This window comes from Bison bison, unplaced genomic scaffold, assembly GCF_000754665.1.
Source record: "Bison bison bison isolate TAMUID 2011002044 unplaced genomic scaffold, Bison_UMD1.0 scf7180017864491, whole genome shotgun sequence".
In the NCBI taxonomy this organism is placed as follows: domain Eukaryota; kingdom Metazoa; phylum Chordata; class Mammalia; order Artiodactyla; family Bovidae; genus Bison; species Bison bison.
In genome coordinates, this window is record NW_011495050.1 from 19515522 (window position 1) to 19531017 (window position 15496).

The window sequence follows — 15496 nt, forward strand, 5'->3', positions numbered from 1 at the left end:
TGGTAGTCCATCCAATTTGTCCAGTTTAAGTGATGCAGCTAGACTTAGTGGGGTGCAAACCTGTATGTCAACCCCTGGTCTTGAAGGTGGTATTGTCGTTTAGTCGCTAAGTCATGTCTGACTCTTGCCACCCCATGGACTGCAGCCCACCAGGCTCCTCTGTCCTTGGGATTTTCCAGGCAAAAATACTGGAGTGCTTTGCCATTTCCTTCTCCAGGGGATCTTCATGACCTAGGGATCGAACCTGGGTCTCCTGCATTGCCAGGCAGATTCTTTACCACTGAGCCACCAGGGATGCCCAGCTTTGAAGGTAGAGTCATATTATGAACTCTGGATTCTCTGTGACAACTATACTTTATAACTCCTTTCTCTCACCCTCTCAAATCTCCAATTGCTCCTTCTCCCTCTGCTCACCTCCAGCCTCATGGATTCACCAAACAAAAATTGTTAACTGCAATTTGGCTTGTTCTTGAAGACAGAGATGAAAAAGCTTCCTTGAACTCCACACTGGAATCATTCAAACAAGAAAGGGTATGTCTATGTCCTCCTAGAAACAGAAGGACTTGCTTCTGCTGCAGATGGTGGCCTGATTACTTTGGGGGTGAGGGGTGAGAATTTTCATGTCCCTACCACCACCATAGCTGCCTACCTCTTAATAGAGACTTACTTGAATAATATTTCACATGTAAAGAGTGCTCAAGTTGTGGGGCTATTTATCTCCATTTTACAGATAGGGAGACTGAGGAATGGGGAGTTCACACAGCAAGTGACAGAACTAGGGTTCCAACCAGGTGGCCAGCCTCCTCTCTCTGTCTTCAAGTCTAACAACTCTTGAGAAGAAAATTTCTCTTTATGTTCACCTGAAAGATGAAGGAGGAATTAGATTTGAACACAGGGACTTCTGGGTTGCCTGCTTCTGTCATTATCCACACACCTACAGCTTGATTCCCTGCACATGTTGCTGTTCAAATGGAGTAACGTGCTTTTCTGCTCTGGGCCCCACCCCACCCCGTGTCCCTCCTGCAGAGATGGGGCTGCTTCACACCGGCCTCCAGAGTGATCACGTCCTCACTCTCCCCTCAACCACAGGTGTTCTCCTGTCTCCTAAAGTAATGTTTCTTGCTGAGAATTCTTTCCTTCCCATAGCATGGTTGGCTTGTTTTGTGAAGTAAGAAGTTTTGTTTTCAATCATTACCAAAGAAGATGGAATCAGAACAAAACGTTCCCACTGAAGACTCCCAAGTCTTCCTGCCTGGGTTCTTGGTCCAGGGGGTAGACTCTGCCTCAAGCAGTGCGTGTGTGCTAAGTCACTTCAGTTCTGTCCAATTCTTTGCAACTCTATGGACTGCAGCCTGCCAGGCCCCTCTCTTCATGGGATTCTCCAGGCAAGAATATTGGAGTGGGTTGCCATTTCCTCCTCCAGGGGATCTTCCCCACTCAGGGATCGAACCGGCATCTCCTGTGTCTCCTGCACAGCAGGTGGATTCTTTACTGCTGAGCCACCAGGGAAGCCTCCAGCAGGTGTTGCTCTTAACCCCAGAACGTGAAATGCGAAGCCCTCTTCTTACTTCACATTCTGTCTGACTCAGCTTTCCAGGGAACTGAGATACATTCAGATTCCCCAAGTCTTTCTCAAGTCCCTGCAGAAGCCCAGCAGAAAGAGATCAGCACAGGGCTCTCAAAGCAAAAGCTAGAGACAGGCCACATCCAGGGTCCCTTCAAGCTGTGGGACAGGAGGCCCAGGAGGAGGGGAACAGAAGAGAGGAGGGAGAGAGGGAATGTAGTACCATCTTCCTGCTTTCGTTCAGTGGCTCTCAAACTTCTTGGCCTCAGGACCACTTTACACTCTGAAAGTGGGGATTCCAAAGAGCATTTTGGTCATGTGGGTTTTATCTATGAAAACTGAGCCTTTTTAGAAATTAAAACAGACATTTACAGAATATGTAAGCATTTAAAAATAACAATAGTAGGACTTCCCTGGTGGTCCAGTGTTTACAAATCTGCCTGTCAATGCAGGGGACGGGGATTCAATCCCTGGTCCAGGAAGATCTCACCTGCCTCGGGGCAACTGAGCCCAAGCACCACAGCTACTGAGCCCATGTGCTCTAGGGCCTGCTCTCCGCAACAAGAGAAGTTACGGTAATGAGAAGCCCAGGCACCGAATCGAAGTGTAGTTCCCGCTTGCTGCAACTGGAGAAAAGTCCATACAAACAGCAACAAAGACCCAGGACAGCCAAAAGTTAAAAACCCAGTTGTGAATAAAGCATGTGTGCATGTGCGTGCTTGTGGGGGTGTAAAATAAAGAAAGAAGAGAGAAGTTGATTGGTTATAAGTGATATTTTTTAAAAAAACCTATGTAGCAATGTCCTGGCTTCAGCTAATTTGGAACCCCTTCAAGGAATTTAGTTGGGTCTGGATCAGCCTGTGGACTGGAAATGGTGAGTCCAGCTGGGCTCCATTTGCTTCTGGAGAAAGAACTAGAGGAGGAGGGGGTATAAAGCTCAGATTGGAGGCAGGCCTAGACTTCAAGTGCAGCCTGGTGCTTGTGGCCTGATTCTGTTCTCAGCCTCTATTACATCCAGCCCCTCCGCTGCATGGACCCGTACTGGAGTCTGTAGTTGGTCAGGATGTATGACATCAAGAGAAGAACTCAAAATGGAACTCTTTTCATTGGCTACTCTATAAAACGAGGGGTTCAGAGCAGCAGCGATGGCTACACATCCAGGCGGTAGTCTAGGTGCTGGTCACGTGTTTGTCCACTAGATCCTGTCGCTCAGTCCTTTGAGGTCGGTGCTAACACATTGTCACTTTTTCACAGAAGAGGAGACTAAGGCAAAGAGCAGCCAAGTCACTTGTTTATGGCTGCCCAGTTGGCAAGCCCTGGACGCCAAAGGTGTACTTGTGATGACCTGGAGCTCCAGGTATAGCCACCACGCAGCACTGCCAGGCTGTGGGCCCCTCCCCAAGCCCACCTAATCCTTCCAGGTGGGGGAAATTATATTCTTAAAGGCTGGTGCAGGAACTTGCCTTAGAGACAAATATCTCTTTGGGCCAAAAGAGTAGGTGAAGGGGAGAGGGAGAAACCCAGAAGAGTGAACACTAAGGGGGCAGGAGTCAGGGCGGCAAGACCGCTCATGTCTTGTGCCTTGCTAAGTCGCTTCAGTCGCATCCGACTCTGTGCGACCCCATAGACGGCAGCCCACCAGGCTCCCCTGTCCCTGGGATTCTCCAGGCAAGAACACAGGAGTGGGTTGCCATTTCCTTCTCCAATGCTTGAAAGTGAAAAGTGAAAGTGAAGTCACTCAGTCGTGTCTGACTCTAGCGAGCCCATGGACTGCAGCCCACCAGGTTCCTCCGTCCATGGGATTTTCTAGGCAAAAATACTGGAGTGGGGTGCCATTGCCTTCTCTGTCCTGTGCCTTAGAGACCAACAAACGGGACTGGTGAATTGTCACCAAGTGACTCCACATGTCACCAGCACCTCCATCGAAAAACAGAACCTTCTGAGTACCCCCTGTTCATGCCTCCTTCTGGCTTTAACAACCCCTCTTGCTCTCAAGCAGCCAGAACTCATTTTGCCTGGTTTTGTATAAATGGAAATATACAAAAACCCATCTACTCTTTGGTGTCTCACTTCTCCCAGTCAGCATGAGAGTTGTGAGTTTCATTGTTGCCTGATATTTGTATTTCACTCCTTTCTGCTGTAGGGCGTTCTCTTGTGTAAATACACCACAACCTACGTATGCTTTCTATGTTCTTGGACATTTGTAGACAGACATCTGGGCATTTTTTCATTTGAGGCTGTTGTTGGCACTATGGCCATAGGGTTATTCTCCTACACATCTCGGTGAATATTCATAGCATGCCTGTGGGATGGAATTGGTGGGTCAGGGTATATATGCAAGTTTCAGCTGGGCTAGACATTGCTGAACCGTTTTGCAAAGCCTGTGTACCCAGGTACAATCACTAGTGGGTTATTTTTAAGATGCAGGGAAGTCCAATCTCTTTATGAGTTTATGCTGCTGTGATAAGGGCTTCCCAGGTGGTGCCAGTGGTAAAGAATCCACCTGCAAATGCAGGAGACGAGTTCATGGGATGCAAGTTCAATGCCTGGGTTGGGAAGATCCCCTGGAGGAGGGCGTGGCAACCCACTCCAGTATTCTTGCCTGGAGAATCCCATGGACAGTGGAGCCTGGCGGCTAGTCAGACACGACTGAAGCAACTTAGCACACGCACATGCTGCCATGATATAAACCTCTATCTGCCCCCTAAGTGTTTAGTAATGCCTAGCACATCTCACTGATCACTAATATGAATGACAGGTCTTTTTGTTTTTAATAAAAATCAAAGAATGAGTTGAGGTTCATGGCAGGGCCAAGATGGTGTGAAACAGAAAATGGCATGTGTGAGATGGTGAGGGACCCACACGCTGAGCTGACTGTGATGCCAGGAGCTTTGGCCCCGAGGTAACAGCGCCAGCCTCCTCTGGGGACCTTGGAGAGTGCCTCAGGCTTGCACAGAGGGGTCCAGGCTGTGAGTTGCCAGGGCCAGTGGGACCCTAGCTGACTTTCAGATCATGAAGAAGACAAGATCACACAGTCTCCCCTCTGTGACCTGAAGTAGGGGATGACTTGTGTGTGTCAAAATTTCCAGAACACAGAGCAAAGCTCTGTCCCTTTCCAGGCTTCAGTACATTAACACAGGTGCCCAGAGCCAACCAGGACGAGGTACCCATAGGACTAAACAGAGGGACCCAGGAGCAGTGTCCTTCCAGGAAACTTCAAGAGGCAGAACCAGTGCAGAAGCCCCAGGACACGGCACCCTTGGCAATGATGCCAGAGTCCTCAAGATAGAACAGCCCTGGGGAAGGTGACTTCTGGGCCACATGACCAGGACCCTCCATAGAATGAGCTGGAGCAGGATGTGGGCAGAGTGGTGGGACTCCCAGCTGAGCCAGAGAGGGCTGTTGTGAGCTTCTAGAGACACTTGTGCAAAGCTCCCAGAAAAAAAGTTGAGAAACACCAGGCAGAAGGCTGGGTGCTCAGCCATGGTGGGCACCAGCCAAGAACATGTGGTTTGTTACTGTTTAAGTTCTGCCTCTGGGTGGCTGGGAAACCGGGGTACAGTCAATACTAGCAATGCCTGAGTTTATGTTTCTCTTTTTTTAATCCCATGTACTCCTATTTTTGCAAACAAATATTTATCTCTTACATAAATTAATCTGGAGTGTTGTTTTCCCAATGTTTGTCAAAGTTCAGTCCCCAAACCCTGGCCTTTACCGCAGTCCTAGCTATGTTCCCCTGCCAACAGCAGCGCAGTTCCCCACTGGAGGCAGCAAAACAGGAAGGAGCGGGGTCAGAGGCTGCAAAGCCCCCCTCGAACTTTCCTACATGCTCAGCTGGTACCCGCAGGGGGGCCTGTGGTCTCCACTGGGGTCTTTCCTGCAGCTCTTCTGCCTTCTCCTCGTATATTCTGACTGACTCCCAGGCTGGCCTCTCTCCAGGCTCTTCCTTTCTTGAAATGCTTGCCGTCAGCAACCTTCACCTCAGCACCCTCCCCGTAGGCCATAGGCCCCTTCAGCCTCCATCATCTCCCAGAAGTGCTTCACTCTTGACTCTTGATGCTGGAAGTTCTACTCTCTCTGGTCATGGTCTCTCACCCTGCAAGGTTCTCATTCTCTTAATAATCACTGAAGAGTTTAAAAAACTAACCAGAGACTCTAGCCTCTTAATAAGCTCCCCAGCCCTCACACCACCTTCTCCCGGTCTATGAGTTTTCTCTTGCCTCTTGCCGCCTCTCCACCAAGCAGGACTCATCAGAGTGGGGGCTGGGGGGTGGTGGCAGGAGAAGTTTCCAAGAAGGGAGCACTGCCTGAAGACAGCAGAACACGCCCTGCCCTTTCTACCTCAGTGCCTTTGTACGGCTGTTTGCTCTGTGTTGCCCATGCTTAACTCCTCTCCACTCAGCTAGCCCTACTCAGTGGTTCAGATCTCAGTTCAAATAGCTCTTCCCCAGGGTCAGCCCACTCTGTCCTCTCATGGCCGGCCCTCGTCTCAAGGAGGCATGCCAGTTGTCGTGGCTTGCGTATGTGTGCAGGGACCAGGCTGCCACACTCGTGGCACTAGCACAGTCCTGTCACATTGATGGATGAGTGGGCTGATGGGAGAACAGGCAGGAGGCAGCCAACAGTGCAGACGCCAAAGTGGTGTGGGAGAGCCGAGGTAAGCTGTCTGTCAGTGTCAGAATGGAAGACTCATGCTCAGGCAGTGCTGACCAGGGGCTCCTCAAGCCAGAGCACCCAATGTGATTGTACTTGGACATAGGACCTTTAAGGAAGTAATTAAGGTCAAATGAGGTCATACGAGTAAGCTCTAATTCAGCCTGACTGGTGTCCTTATAAGAAGAGGAAGGGATGCCAGGGATAGGCAGGCACAGAGGAAAGGCCACGTGAGGACACAGTGATAAGGCAGCCACCTGCAAGCCAGGGACAGGAGCCTCGGCAGAAACCAACCCTGCTGACACCTTGCCTTTGGACTTCTAGTCTCCAGGACTCTAAGAAAAGAAGTATCTGTTGTTTCAGCCACCCAGCCTGTGGTATTTTGTGATGGTGGCCTGAGCAGACTTAGTGACACAGTTATGATCCAACCTTCCATTAGAGTAACTTGCCTGCAGTGATATGGTGGTAGGTCTTAACAACTGGCCCTCCAGGGACAAATGACCTGATTTGTAGAATCTGCCAATTACTGCAGTGTCAGTACTGCCCCTGCCGATTTCAAGCTGTTGGTGTCACGTCACTGATGTCAAGTTGGGAAGAGATGTGCATGTATGGCTCGAGCCCGTCAGCGCCCTGGGGCTGGCTCCAGCGCATCGCTGTTTGTCAGCCAATCCCTCCAGCAAATATTTATAGCAGCTCATTTACGGCAGGATCTTGTTTTTTTTTTTTCTTTAGTAAACTAGGATATTACTAGTTTTCCTTTACTCCCATCCCAAACATAACACACAAGGGCACTGACATGCTCCAGGCTTGCCTTCTTGCAACAGGAGTAGCTTGAAAATAAAGCAGTCCTTGCATTCAGCCAACAAAAGTCCATCTAGTCAAAGCTTTGGTTTTTCCAGTTGTCATGTATGGATGTGAGAGTTGGACTATAAAGAAAGCTGAGCGCCGAAGATTTGATGCTTTTGAACTGTGGTGTTGGAGAAGACTTCTGAGAGTCCCTTGGACGGCAAGGAGATCCAATTAGTCCATCCTAAAGGAAATCAGTCCTGAACATTCATTGGAAGGACTGATGCTGAAGCTAAAACTCCAATACTTTGGTCACCTGATGCAAAGAGCTGACTCATTTGAAAAGACCCTGATGCTGGGAAAGATTGAGGGTAGGAGGAGAAGGGGACGACAGAGGATGAGATGTTGGATGGCATCACTGACTCAATGGACATGGGTTTGTGTGGACTCTGGGAGTTGGTGATGGACAGGGAAGCCTGGCGTGCTGCAGTCCATGGGGCTGCAAAGAGTCGGACACAACTGAGCAACTGAAATGAACTGCATTCAGCTGTCCTTTACCCCTTGTCTTTCATGCTGGATCTGCCCAACATATTAGAGGAACATGGGAACAGAGCAGAGCTGTACACTGTTGGCTGCTTTTGTTTCAGGAACAACCAACTCTCCCTGAGGACCACAAATACAAAAGATATTTCCCACCGGATCTGGGATCTGCCTTGTTCCCTCCTCCCACCCCATCTCGTTCTTTCTTCACGCATGCAAACGAGGTAATTCCCAGAAATCTCTGCTTTCTTTCCTATTATTTACCTAGCACATTTTCACCTACCTGGGAAAATATGTGCTAATTTTACATCCATCATGGGTTTCACACCTCTCTCCAGAGCAGGTTTTAAGAGGTACTTGAAATGCATAACCGAGTATCATGGTTCCTTAGACACAAATTTGAATGATTAATTGGATCGTTTCCACTCCAGTTCGTGTTGTGCAGGCTCTGTCATCCTAAGCTCTTCCCCCTAATATTGCAGAATCTGCTTGTCCAGTCGGGCTCCCAACTACAGCTCCATTTCCTTTTTCATGAACTCTGTAGTGGGTGATTATGAACAGAATTTGAAGAGAAAGAACCCCTTCCCCCACCTGAAGTTCTTCATTCCTGTTTCCACTGCCTGTCCCCACTTCCTTAGGGAATAGGGCTCTGCCTTAGGTGGGCTGCCGGCTCCTTGACAAGGGACCTTGTGCTTGCTTGAGCATTGCTTGTGGCTCCCAGCATGGTACCCAGTGATGTCTGCATGCCTGGTGGGGAGAAGCCCGCCCTCAACCACACAGTCAGTGTTACTCTGCCTGTCTCCATCCCACAGGGATTCCAGTATGGTGACATTTGCGGCAGATACTGCTGAATTTGTTTCAGGAAGGTCTCCTTTGAATCTGGGGACCATCCCGAGGTGTGCTGGAATGGGTTCCTTCCAGCAGAGAAGAGCCGACTGCATGTATCTCCTCTCAGTTTCATGCTCGGTGACATCATGTTAGTAGCTTGCCAGAGGCCACGGAAGGAGGATTTACTCCAGGGAAATCAGTCAACGGTACGTATCATGGCTTTTTCTTTCTTTTTTCCCTGTAAGCACCCACTTACAACACACCACTGGAAATACTGCTTTAAAACAAAGAAAGAAATTCCTTCACAGGAGCCAGCAGCCCGTGCAATTAAAATCTTCATCCCACCCTCCCTATCATTTTACAAGCTCCTGCTACTAAAAGGGAGCAAAACAAATTCAAATTAAGCAGCCTCTTTTAATGGGCTGTCTTTCTTTATAGTTCTCATCACTCACCTTCCCCTTGTCAGGAGAATCTGGTAGAATCTAGGGGTGCAAGATCCTGGTTCCCCTGCCATCTGATGTCTAGCTTCTTTTCTTTGCATTGACTTCTCTGTAGGTTTATTTCTAATAATTTCATGATCCAACAAGCAGTGCTCTCTGTTCTCAGTGGTTCCTGATTCCCCAGGAAGGATTGCCACGAATAGAGATTTCAGGGCCCAGCCTCCAAGACACTCTCCCTCAATGGCTCAGGGCCGGGCTCCAGAAATCTGTATTTTTAAGAAGTTCTCTGGATGACCCTGGGTTGAGTTGACACTTGGGAACCCCTACTGGGCTTCCCTGGAGGCTCAGTGGTAAAGAATCCGCCTGCCAATGCACGAGACACGAGTTCAAATCCATGGGTTGGGAAGATCCCCTGGAGGAGGAAATGGCAACCCACCCCAGTATTCTTGCCTGGAGAATCCCATGTACAGAGAAGCCTGGCGGGCTACAGTCCATGAGGGTTGCAGAGTCCAGCACGACTTAGCAACTGAGCACAGCACACACAATAACCTCTGCGGGTACGCTGGGCTCCTCAGCAGCTCCTGAGAGCAGAGCAGGACTCACTCCGCCCCAGATCGACAGGCAGGTCTGGCCTGCTATCCTCCCATCCACACAACAGAGGGAGTCTTAGTGACTTTCCTGATTACCCAGGGACACAAAGCCTGGCTCTGAGGTACAGAGGGGGTGAACCGATGAACTGTGCCTCGTGAAAAGCTTAATTGCACATCATTTTCTAATTTGTCATCCAAATGAAGCACAGAGGGGTGTCAAGTGAGCACATCGCTCTCCAAGTGACTCACTGTTACACCCCAACCCAGCACTGATGATAAGTGGGTGTCCTCTCCCTCCCCATGTGCCTCCTCCACCCCCCACCCACCCCCACACCCCTAGGGACTTCCAAACTTCAGGATGCAAATGAATCACCGGGGAGCTTGTTAAAAGCCGGATCATGGGCCCCTGCCCAGGTTCCTGTTTCAGGACAGCCAGAGTGGACCTGGGAATCCCCTTGTTTAACAAGCTCCCCAGGTGAATTTATTTGACACGCAGCTCGTTTTATTTAAACCATAAAGGTTTTCAGGAAATGTCGGCTCTTAAGAGTATTATCGGAGAAGGCAATGACACCCCACTCCAGTACTCTTGCCTGGAAAATCCCATGGACGGAGGAACCTGGTGGGCTGCGGTCCATGGGGTCGCTAAGAGTCGGATACGACTGAATGACTTAGCAGCAAGGGTATTATCTTCCCTTAAGGAATTCCTCTGGAGTAACAATGAATCAGCTTTTTCTTTAAAGCCCTTTTAAAAAATAAATACTGTGTTTCAGAAATCCAACCATGCATTTCAGCTGAGGCGAGTTGAGTACTGCTGGGGGCCATCTGGCCAGCCACACTTCCACTCGGAGAACTGGTCTCTGGTGAGTGAGAAGGGAGCACCCCCAAGCGGGTGGGCTCCTCCCTCGAAGGGAGGAGGGCGGAGGGGACAGGCCGCCCTGGTTCTAACAGCTGGATGGAATGTCCCCACACCAGGGTTAATCCGAGTGGTTTCTTTTTGTGAAGATAATCACCAAATTAAATGTTTTAATTACCGGAATTATATATGCATTTCTTCCGAGAAAAGAGCATCCTCTGGACACAGCATCCACTTCCCAGAGGGTCAAGGGGCTTTGCTTGGAGGGGAGGGGGGTGTGTGGAGGAGTCCATTTTAATTTCATTATAGAACCGGCTTGAGAAATAAAGGCATAGATTGACATGTATTCCCAGCCAGCTGTGACTTAATGAGCTCAATTCAGAGCTTGGAAGCTGCTAGCCACATCCATATTAATATGTCTGTGGAAAAAAACAACAACAGAGAAAGTGACAAACTGCTATTCCTAGTATTGGAAATGAATTTTAAATGACGGTTAAAATGGCTAACGCGGGTGAGCCTGACTCTGAGGCAGCCCAGCTGGCTGCCCCACCGGGCCTGTCAATAACACCCTCGCTGCAGAGGCAGACGTGGCCCTTGGAAGGAAGGAGCTGTTTTCAGCCCAGATCAGCAAACCCTGGGGCCTGGGGACAGGGTCTATGGCAGCCCCCTCCCAACCCTCACCCGAGGCTTTTTATCTTGAATTGTTTGTTGCATAACCATCTAAGTCATCAGGATCACAGAGTCTTTGTGATCCTGGTTTCCCAGTCATGAGCACAGCAACATAATACAAATGTTTTGTTCGAACATTTCGAGATCCTAAAAATAAAAGGTGCTGGGTAAGCCTGCCGAGTTAATAAGCAGAAGGGGAGAGGGAGGGTGTAGGTGGGGAAGGGCAAAGGAAATGCACCAGAGAAACCTCGGTTGGTGGATTTTGAAGTTCAACTGCAAAATAGCTACCTGGTTCGGTGAGAAGAGGGCCCCTAGGCTGCTGAACCATTCCTGTAGTACCGCATGGGAGGGGGAAAGCCCCTTTTTCAGGTCTGGAGAGAGGGTGTGAGCATTCTCCTGGGTAGGTCTTTGCATTCCCTTGAACTTGAACTCTGCTGAGTTTTTGGTGGTGGTTGTGTGTGTGCATGACAGGGGAACAGTCAAGATTCAAAGCATAGCCTTTCGAATCAGACAAATCCTGCCTCTCTCACTTACAAAAGATTCAACTGGACTATCAGTTTTCATTTTTTTAAAATCTGGAAATGGGGCTAAAATATTAATACCAATCCCATCAGGCGTTTTCGGATAATTAAATGAGAAAATACACGCTTAGACTCGATTTGGCAGAGGGTAAGCCCTGGATGATTCTTGCCACCATCTCTGACACACGTCTCAGAGGCACAGAGTTTCCAGGTTATTCTTCATTTAAAAACAGCTCTCAGTTACTCCCCTGGTGATGCAGTGGCTGTTTTCCCTTTCGTCTCAGGTTCAAAGGATTGGTTAACAAAGTAAGCCACTTGTTATATACAAATAAATAACACAGATATTTATTAGAGAATTATCTAGCTTACTTTCAATATGCTAGTATTAAAAGAAAAGTAGAAAGAGCAGAGAATACATCACCAAATTGGGTTTATGACCAACATCCAGACTTAATCAGCGCTGGGAATCCCGTGTCACAGCTCATCTGGAGTCCCAACTGGGAAAGGGTCCCAGGCAGCACATCTGCTCCGCTGGTAAGACTTCACAGATTGCAGTTCAGGGGTTCCCACTTGTAATCCCAGGACGCAAACTGATATTATCATCAATCTGTGACCAAATTGTAAGCCTATTTTCCTATTAATGCTGTCTGTCTTGTTGTGTAAAACTTGGAATGTAGTGAAGCCTGGGGCTTGGTTGACCAGGCCCCCTCCAGGGGTTCAACAATCTCAAGATTTCTCCCCCATCTTATCTATGGTGCTGCAAGCCTTGCACTCACAGCAGGCAGTCACTCCCAGTCAGGACAGTGTCCAGGCAGGTTAGAAGCAAGGTCAGAGGCCTGCTGTGCTTTGTATCTGAAGCCTAAACCAGACTATTCATTTAATTTCCCTAACAGTGGCTAAGACTCCATGTTCCCAATGCAGGTTGGGCCTGGGTTCTATCCCTTGTCCAGAAACTAGATCTCACATGCTGTAACTAAAATTTAGTTCATATGCCACAATTAAAGATTCTGCATGTGGCAACTGAGACCTGGCGCAACCAAATAAATATATTTTTTAAAAATCTTTCAGGGAAATCCCCTGGCAGTCCAGTGATTAAGATTCAAGCTTCCAATGCAGGGGCCTGGGTTCAATCCTTGGTCAGGGAACTAAGATCTCATATGCTGTGGAACACGGTTAAAAAAAAATAATAAGCTACTGTATATGGTGATTATGAGGATATTTTTAAAAAGCAACAACACCCCCCCCCACACACACACATCTTTCAACACATGTTAAAGTGAAGTCGCTCAGTTGTGTCCGACTCTTTGAGACCCCATGGACTGTAGCCTACCAGGTTCCACCATCCATGGGATTTTCCAGGTAAGAATACTGGAGTGCGTTTCCATTTCCTTCTCCAGGAGACCTTCCAGACCCAGGGATTGAACTTGGGTCTCCCACGTGGTAGGCAGATGCTTTACCATCTGAGCCACCACATGTTGCTGCTGCTGCTGCTAAGTCGCTTCAGTCGTGTCCAACTCTGTGCGACCCCATAGACAGCAGCCCACCAGGCTCCTCCATCCCTGGGATTCTCCAGGCAAGAACACTGGAGTGGGTTGCCATTTCCTTCTCCAATGCCTGAAAGTGAAAAGTGAAAGTGAAGTCGCTCAGTCGTGTCCGACTCTTAGCGACCCCATGGACTACAGCCTACCAGGCTCCTTTGCCCATGGGATTTTCCAGGCAAGAGTACGGGAGTGGGTTGCCATTGCCAGGCACTTTGAAATCAGTGTTTCAACTCAATGCCTAGTCAAAAATCTCAGACAGCTGTGACACCTTCAGGAAAAAGGGCAAAATATTTCACTTCTGCTTTCACACAATGCTCATGGTTAAATCAAGATAAAAGATGCGACCCAGTGAGTCATTTCTAAAACCAGGAGAGGGGACTGTCACCATAATCACTGACTAGAGTCTAAGCCCACTGGGAATAAAATGGGAATGGAAATGACGTAGTCACCAGTACAAACAGCAAACCCCATTTTCTCCAGTAGATCACAGCCAGAAACCAAAAGGAATCGAGTAGTAGTCTACTGACTTCATCAGGCCTCCATTTCCTCATCTGTGACATGGTCACAATAACACCCGGCTCACAAGAGGATAATGTAAATTTAACAGGTGGTGTCTGCAAACAGGTGGTGTTTGCGATGTGCTTGAGACCGCACCATGAGCGAACAGCATGCACCACATGCTCGCTCCTCCTCCAGCTAGGCGCAGGGACTCGGCCCCTTTCATAGCCCTTAGGCCTGTCCAGTCCCCTGGGGACACCTGGGTTCAGCACTCATCCAAACCCTAGCACCGTGGACACTCTTAGTTGCCATCAGTTATGTGTTATATCTTCCCCCAAAAATAGATTGAAGTTCTACCCCCAGTATTTCAGAATGTATTCTTAACTGGTGACAGGGTCTTTACAGAGGTAATCAAGTTAAAATGAGCTCATTAGGGTGGGGCCTAATCCAGTCGGAGTGGTGTCATTATGCACATGGAAATTTGGACGCAGGGAGGATATGAAAACACATGTGAAGATGGAGGACCGGAATGATGCATCTATAAACCAAGGATGATAGAGAGTGCTGGCAAACCATCAGAAGCTAGGGTGAGAGGAGGAAGGATTCCCCACAGGTTTCAGAGGGAGTGTAGCCTGGGCAAATCTCGATTTCAGACTTCTGGCTTCCAGAACTGTGACAGAATAAATTTCAGTTGTTTTAAGCCATCTGGCAGGACTTCCCTGGTGGCTCAGATGGTAAAGTGTCTGCCTACAATGCAGGAGACCCAGGTTCGATCCCTGTGTTGGGAAGATCCTCTGGAGGAGGAAATGGCAACCCACTCCAGTACTCTTGACTGGAGAATCCAGTGGACAGAGAAGCCTGGTGGGCTACAGTCCGTAGGGTCACAAAGATTTGGACATGACTGAGCGACTTTCACTTACTCACTCAACACAGTAGTGAGTTGCATGATAATTGGCACTTTCAGATGGTAAATATACCGAGTTGTGCTCAGTTGTGTCCGACTCTTTGGGACCCTATGGACTGTAGCCCGCCAGGATCCTCTGTCCATGAGATTCTTTGGGCAAGAATACTGGAATGGGTAGCTATGCCTTCTTCCAGGATATTGAACCTGCAGCTCTTGTGGATCCTGCATTACAGACAGATTCTTTACCACTGAGCCACAGGGGAAGCCCAAGACATACTGTATTTATATTCATTTTAATATTTATTTAATATTATTGATATTAAATACATTAAAATCTATTCATTTTAACATTCATTATAGTTTTGGATGCTACTGGATTGGCTTTCATACTGACGATAAGAAATACTGGCAGTTGGAAGAAAATGTTAGTGATTCCATTTTTAAGACAAACATTTTCTATTACTTTTCTTTCAAGCTTTTAGATCAGTTTAATTGAAGGTTATCCTGGGGTTGAAAAGCAAGCAGCTAAAAGCTGTTAATGCTTGCCATCACACGTGTATGGGATTCAGGATTTTATTGAGTTCATGTAACAGAAATATAACTCAGGATAAACTTGATGCTGAGGCCAGTCTAAAGCTAATTTTAAAAAATGGTTTTTTAAATTTATTTTTATTTTTGGCTGTCCTAGGTGTTCATTGAGTTAGACAAGGATGTGGTCCTAGTGTGATTAGATTGACTAGTTTTCTGTGAGTATGGTTTCAGTGTGTCTGCCCTCTGATGCCCTCTTGTAACACCTACTGTCTTGATGAAAGTGAAAGTGGAGAGTGAAAAAGTTGGCTTAAAGCTCAACATTCAGAAAATGAAGATCATAGCATCCGGTCCCATCACTTCATGGGAAATAGATGGGGAAACAGTGGAAACAGTGTCAGACTTTATTTTTTGGGGCTCCAAAATCACTGCAGATGGTGATTGCAGCCATGAAATTAAAGGACACTTACTCCTTGGAAGGAAAGTTATGACCAACCTAGGTAGCATATTCAAAAGCAGAGACATTACTTTGCCAACAAAGGTTTGTCTAGTCAAGGCTATGGTTTTTCCAGTGGTCATGT

The 15496-nt window shown here is 48.0% G+C and overlaps 1 long non-coding RNA gene across 2 annotated transcripts in view; it reads left to right on the forward strand.

The window, feature by feature from the left end:
* The window catches only part of LOC105005483, a 91432-nt gene that overhangs the window by 11516 nt on the left and 64420 nt on the right, over window positions 1–15496 (forward strand). For both annotated transcript variants that reach the window (XR_827327.1, XR_827326.1), the window contains exons 2-4: window positions 7651–7767; window positions 8356–8577; window positions 10172–10261. This is a non-coding gene — a long non-coding RNA (uncharacterized LOC105005483). The remainder of the gene's footprint in view (window positions 1–7650; window positions 7768–8355; window positions 8578–10171; window positions 10262–15496) is intronic.